The sequence below is a fragment of the Scyliorhinus torazame genome, chromosome 28 (genome assembly GCF_047496885.1).
Source record: "Scyliorhinus torazame isolate Kashiwa2021f chromosome 28, sScyTor2.1, whole genome shotgun sequence".
Classification (NCBI taxonomy): domain Eukaryota; kingdom Metazoa; phylum Chordata; class Chondrichthyes; order Carcharhiniformes; family Scyliorhinidae; genus Scyliorhinus; species Scyliorhinus torazame.
This window is the reverse complement of record NC_092734.1, coordinates 28,143,446-28,149,572: the sequence shown is the minus strand read 5'-3', so window position 1 is coordinate 28,149,572 and position 6,127 is coordinate 28,143,446. Positions and strand designations below refer to the sequence as shown.

The following is a 6,127-nucleotide window of genomic DNA, read 5'->3' as shown; positions in this document are numbered from 1 at the left end:
CGCCTGCTCACGCCGGGCGGGGGTGTGTTCCGATCCCACCGACAGCGCACCACCGCCGCAGGCTTCCCAGTGATAGGGGGGGGGGCATTCAACGTGAAACCCAGTTGACAACAGCGGGACCAGGAGATCGCGTGGCCTCCAATGGCGGGCCAACTCCTCTGCCGCAAAATGCGCAGAAATTCCCGCTCCAGTATTTCCGGCAACAGGTCATTCCTGCCGTTTCTGTTCCACATGGGTCTTATCGAATGCTCTTTATCTAAACCCCATCAATATATTCTTCGATTCCTTCCTTCCTCGTGTGTTGAATTCTTTAACCGTGGAAAAATAAAGTACGGAGCTCAGTGTGAGCAGATTCAGTACTGGGGCTGGTTTGGCACAGGGCTAAATAGCTGGCTTTTAAAGCAGACCAAGGCAGGCCAGCAGCACGGTTCGATTCCCGTACCAGCCTCGCCGAACAGGCGCCGGAATGTGGCGACTAGGGGCTTTTCACAGTAACTTCATTTGAAGCCTACTTGTGACAATAAGTGATTTTCATTTCAAGCTCATTATACAGGGAGGTCTGCCCACTGCTGACCAGACCTCATCTGGTTAACTGGGATAAGTGGAAATCTGGACATTCAAATGATGTACACAAAAAGCCTACATGGCATTGTGTGTGTGTGAACCATGATGAATTGATGCCCACTAGTCGTAATCCGCATTGCTATAACAAACCATTACTGATCGGGTGCCTCTGTATATCCTTCCTGTGCTGTACTGCAAGGCAAAAATGGAAATGAGTCAATTTAATGAGCAAAAATGGAAACGAGTCAATTTATTGACCCACAAAGCTGAACATTTAGACAGACATTAATCACCTAAAGTTTGCTTCTTGAAAAACTGCAGGTCCGAGTCTAGTTGATAAATGTCAGAAATTGTCCATTGAGGGAGTGAGGTTTTGATTGTGATCCGTACTGTTTGTAACTATAAAGAAAAGCATTAGTCTGATCGATTATTCGTAGAAATATAGAAAATAGAAGCAGGAGGAGGCCATTCGGCCCTTCGAGCCTGCTCTGCCATTCATTATGATCATGGCTGATCACCAAGTCCAATACCCTAATCCCACCTTCCCCCCCTATTCCTTGATCCCTTTAGCCCCAACAGCTATATCTAATTCCTTCTTGAAATAATACAACGTTTTGGCCTCAACTTTTTTATGTGGTAGCGAATTGCACAGGTTCACCACTCTCTGGGTGAAGAAATGTCTCCTCATCTCAGTCCTAAAAGGTTTATCCCTAATCCTCAAACTCTGACCCCTAGTTCTGAACTCCCCCACCACCAGGGCTGGTTTAGCTCAGTGGGCTAGACAGCTGGTTTGTGCTGCAGAACAAGGCCAGCAGCGCAGGTTCAATTCCCGTACTAGCTGAGAATTCTGCATTCTCCCTCTGTGTACCCGAACAGGCGCCGGAATGTGGCGACGAGGGGCTTTTCACAGTAACTTCATTGCGGTGTTAATGTAAGCCTACTTGTGACAATAAAGATTATTTACTTATTGGGAGCATTCTTTCTGAATCTACCCTGTCTCGTCCTGTTTTATAAGTTTCTATGAGATCCCCTCTCACTCCTCTGAAGTCCAATGATATCACATTAAGGTAACACACAATCAGCAACATTGTACAGCGAGACTTCAGATACCAGCAGCTCAGTAAACAGGAGGAAGGCAACTTCAAGCCTTCCTTTCCGCGGTCTACCTTCCAGCTGATACTTAACACCCAGGCAATCCTTCTTCCTCTTTCGGTTATTCACCTGAGATCGCCACAACATTGCTCCATATCCATTTTAGGATTTGGCTCGTGATTTTACTGCCGGATGCCTGGCCCGTTGCCAACCCTCCCCAATTATCTGGGGTGGGGAACTTCTCCAGTTAACTGCACTGGTGACTTGGTTCTTTTGCAGCCACAAAGTCCTGTGGTGAACACACTGGGCAGGATTTTCCTCCCCTTTGTGCCATGTTCTGCAGCGACGGGGGACGGATCAATAGTGACCGTCAGCAGGGTCCTGTCGTTGTCAGCGGGGTTCCCCATTGAACACACCCCTCACTGTCGGGGAACCCCCAGAGGGGGTGCACTTCGGCTGGACCGGAAGATCCCGCCAGCACGAACGGCCAGAAAATCCCGCCTAGTGTTAGGAAAATAAAGGTCCTTTTAAGGGGTCTATATTTGCCTTTAGAAACATTAGAAATAAGGTATAGTTTTAAGTGGGTGTAATTCAATGTTTCTGTGCCTGGAAAAGTTAAACCTACAATTAGATTCATGCCAGACACAGGTATTTGTATGTGTGGGGGTTGGTTAAGTTCCAACTGTGTTTCTGTTGTGCTTAGAGAGGGCTACAGTGTGTAGAATACATAGGCCAAAAGAGGTATATGGGAGTTGCTTAGTAACTCGGGCTTTGTAAGTAGTGAAACTGGGGTGCCCTGTGAGGTTTCTTTGACGCGTAGGAAGCTGTCTCGTAACAAGTGAGGATGTTGAATGAGGTGCTGAAAGCAGACAGGTTTGCACAAAGAGGCTGTTCGTCTTTCAGAGTCTATGTCGATTTTTTACGAGCGCAGCGTAAAACCCGTCTACAAACGTGTCCCTCTCCCCGAGACTTCAAAGCTTCCTCTGATACAATTTTAAAAATTCATTCATTCATGGGCGTCGCAGGCTGTGCCGGCATTTATTACCCATCCCTAATTGCCCTTGAGGGGGTTGTTAAGAGTCAGCCACATTGCCGTGGGTCTGGAGTCACGTGTAGGCCACACCAGGTAATGACGACAGATTTCCTTCCCTAAAGGACATTAGTGAACCAGATGGGTTTTTACGACAATCGACAATGGTTTCATGGTCATCATCAGCGTTTTCATTCCAGATTTTTATTGAATTCAAATTTCACCATCGGCAGTGGTGGGATTTGAACGTGGGAACCCAGAGCATTACTCTGGGTCTCTGGTCTACTCGTCCAGTGACAATACCACTACGCCTCCCCATGCTGATCTATTTTTCCTTAAAGGTTGCAGTAGCTTCCAGCCCGACAATGCGCTGTTAGAATGCATTCCATGGTTAACAAGTCGGTAGAATGAAGCTTCTCCTTAAACCTTCTGCTCACACTCCCCGAACAATTTTAACTTTGACGATCCCTCATCACTGATTTGGTTGGTGGAAACGTTTTAACTTGCTCACCTTACGCTTTATCCACAGAACCCCTCCAGTGTGGGTGGTGACCATTCGGCCCATCGAGTCTGCGGCGACCCTCTGAAAGAGCACCCTAACTAGGCCCACTCCGCCGTCCTATCCCTGTAACCCCGCGCATTGATCACAGCCAATCCAGCTAACCTGTACATGCTTGGGCTTCATATTTACCATAACCTTCTCTCCAATTTCGTGAAAGTAACCCCAATGTCCCATTTCACAGAATTCGTAAACATTTACAGTGCAGAAGGAGGCCATTCGGCCCATCGGGTCTGCACCCGCCCTTGTAAAGAGCACCCCACTTAACCCCACACCTCCACCCTATCCCCGTAACCCAGTAACCCCAAAGTCTCACAGAATTTACAGTGCAGAAGGAGGCCATCAAGCCCATTGAGTCTGCACCGGCCCTTGGAAAGAGCACCCTACTCAAGCCCACTTCCCCACCCTATCGCCATAACAAAGAAACCAGACTCAACCTTTTTGGACACTAAGGGCAATTTAGCATGGCCAATCCACCTAACCCGCACATCTCTGGACTGTGGGAGGAAACCGGAGCACCCGGAGGAAACCCACGCAGACACGGGGAGAACGTGCAGACTCCGCACAGACAGTGACCCAAGCCGGGAATCGAACCTGGGACCCTGGAGCTGTGAAGCAACTGTGCTAACCACTATGCTACCGTGCTGCCCCATTGTTGCCCCTCTTTGACAAACCATTTTATAATTTTGCTCTGATCCTATTTGTTTCGGACACGCTGCCATCTTTCGAACCCACACGTCCTCGTTGGGAAAGGAAAATGGGCTTTCGAGCCGTACCTGCGACCGGCTGTGAATTTGTAACTTTGCCGAGAGTGCTCTCTTTTTCGCTTTAGTTCAGGATGTGGTCCACGGGCTGAGGAAGCAGCAACAGCTGTAATCAACAATGGGAGGAAGTGTTGAACAACCAGGAGGCTTGCTATCTCAGGGCTCTGAAAGTTTGGAGGTAGAGAGGTGAAGAACTCCCGGAGAGATGCTGCCAGATATCTTGTCTCTCAGAAACCTCACTCCGACAGTGATCTGAAAACCTTGTCTCCACTGCCACCTACTGACAATAATTAGTAATGAATTCAGAACTTGGTGCTTCTGGTCTGTGAAGCTTTTACGATGATGAGCTGGTCGTTAGCATCACAGTAATTGACGTGATCGGACTTAAAGAGGGCGATAAATGTTTGGGAAGTTGTAATTGCAAGTCACATAGTGTATGCTATCCTTATGAAATTGCAAAATACTCCCGCCTCACAATGTCACAGGAGTGACAGTCCAAAGATGTGTCGGTTAGGTGGATTGGCCATGATCAAGTGCGGGGTTACAGGGATAAGGCGGGGGAGTGGGTGTTCTTTCGGAGGGTCAGTGGAGACTCAATGGGCAGAATGGCCTCCTTCTGCACCACAGCAATCCTACGGACCCCAGTGCATTTACAATTATTAAATTGGGCCAGGGAACACGGAGGCTCACACAGCGGGGCGGGTGAGGAGTGGAAAAGGTAGTAAGTGGAAAAGGCAGAGTTAAGTCGAGAGAATGAGTACATTTCTTTCCCATTTTTACATCTATTTAAGTTCAAAAATTATGTAATTTACGAATCGAGTAATTTAGCAATGTGCAGCAGTTGAACTTACAGGGTCGAACGTTTTTGTGTTGTCTTTCCGATAGCGCAGGTCCTGCAGCTCAGAACAGCCTGGATCTTAATAAATGGCGAAGCAGGCTTGAGGGGGTGAATGGTGTCCTCCTGCTCCTTGTTTGTCTATTCGCCGCCTAACTAAAGCTGTTTACATTGGTCACAACGGGCAAAATCTGATTCGCTGAATGTCGTGTCAATAAAAGTTGCGCTTTTCAGGAACACCACCGCACCGCCAAGTGGGGACGAACTCTGCAACACGGCGTAAAGTTTTAAGACCCTTGTAGCAATCGAATCCTTGAAAGCACAGAATGTAGCATTGGAAGACCTCAGCTTGGTTGAAATAAGACCAACGCACCTGACCCTGGGAAAATAAAGGAAGCAATTATTTCACAATAGCAAACAGCCTGCGCAACAGAAAAGAAACTGTTGCAAAAGGCCACAAATTACTGCAAATAACAGCAAAGTTCACATTTTATTTGCCACGATGGATAAACCGCTGTAAAATGAAATTAGAGGGAAAATTGTCGAAAAGTTCAAAAATGAAATAGATTAACAGAATAAATGGCTATCATGGGGCAAAGGTTTGGTTGATCTTAAAGTGACATAGTATTATTGGCCAATATTTATCCTTCTATCAATAGTGTGGTTGTAGCTGGCCAGGTCGGTACCATCTTACCGTTCATGGGAGCTTGCTCTGCGCAATTTGGGTGCTGCACTCCATAATATGCAATGACAACTAAGGCCAGGATTCCCCACTGCCAGTCCGCTGCCAGCACGCAGAATCTGTCACGCTGTTCATTAGCGACGGGATTCTCTCTTCCCGCTGCTTATCAGTGGGGGGGGGGGGGTGGTGTCATTTAAACCGCCCCACACCACCGGGAAACCCGTGGACGAGGATGCGCTGTCGGCGGGTCCAGAGAATCCCTTAGCCAGCGAACAGCCAGCGAATTCCGGCCTACACTTCAAGGAAGGCTTCAATCGTTGTGAAGCCCTTGGGGGGGGGGGGGGGGGGGGGGATCTTGAGGACGTGAAAGGTGCTATGTCAATGCGAGCCATTTGTTTCCTTGACTGCTTGAACCGGGCTGGAACGTTCTGCTGGCTAGTGGAAAAAAGTTCTTTGGAAATTCTGTTCTCTTCGTTTTTTTCTACTGCAACATGTAAGTTCCCGGGGAGGGGCAATTCTGAATTGCCAGCAAGTATAAATCGCATTCTGAATTATTGGGGCAGGAAAGGGAAGAGTGGAAAGTGATTGGGAAGTTTCTGCC

General features: G+C 47.9%; 1 long non-coding RNA gene across 1 annotated transcript; it reads right to left on the bottom strand.

Annotated features, from left to right (window-relative positions):
• Positions 1-602: 602 nt before the first annotated feature.
• Positions 603-5,214, bottom strand: LOC140403463 (uncharacterized). Its single transcript, XR_011938328.1, has 3 exons — positions 4,861-5,214; positions 858-963; positions 603-756 (listed from the first exon to the last, which is right to left on the bottom strand). It is a non-coding gene; the product is annotated as an uncharacterized lncRNA (long non-coding RNA).
• Between the last annotated feature and the right edge of the window lie 913 nt (positions 5,215-6,127).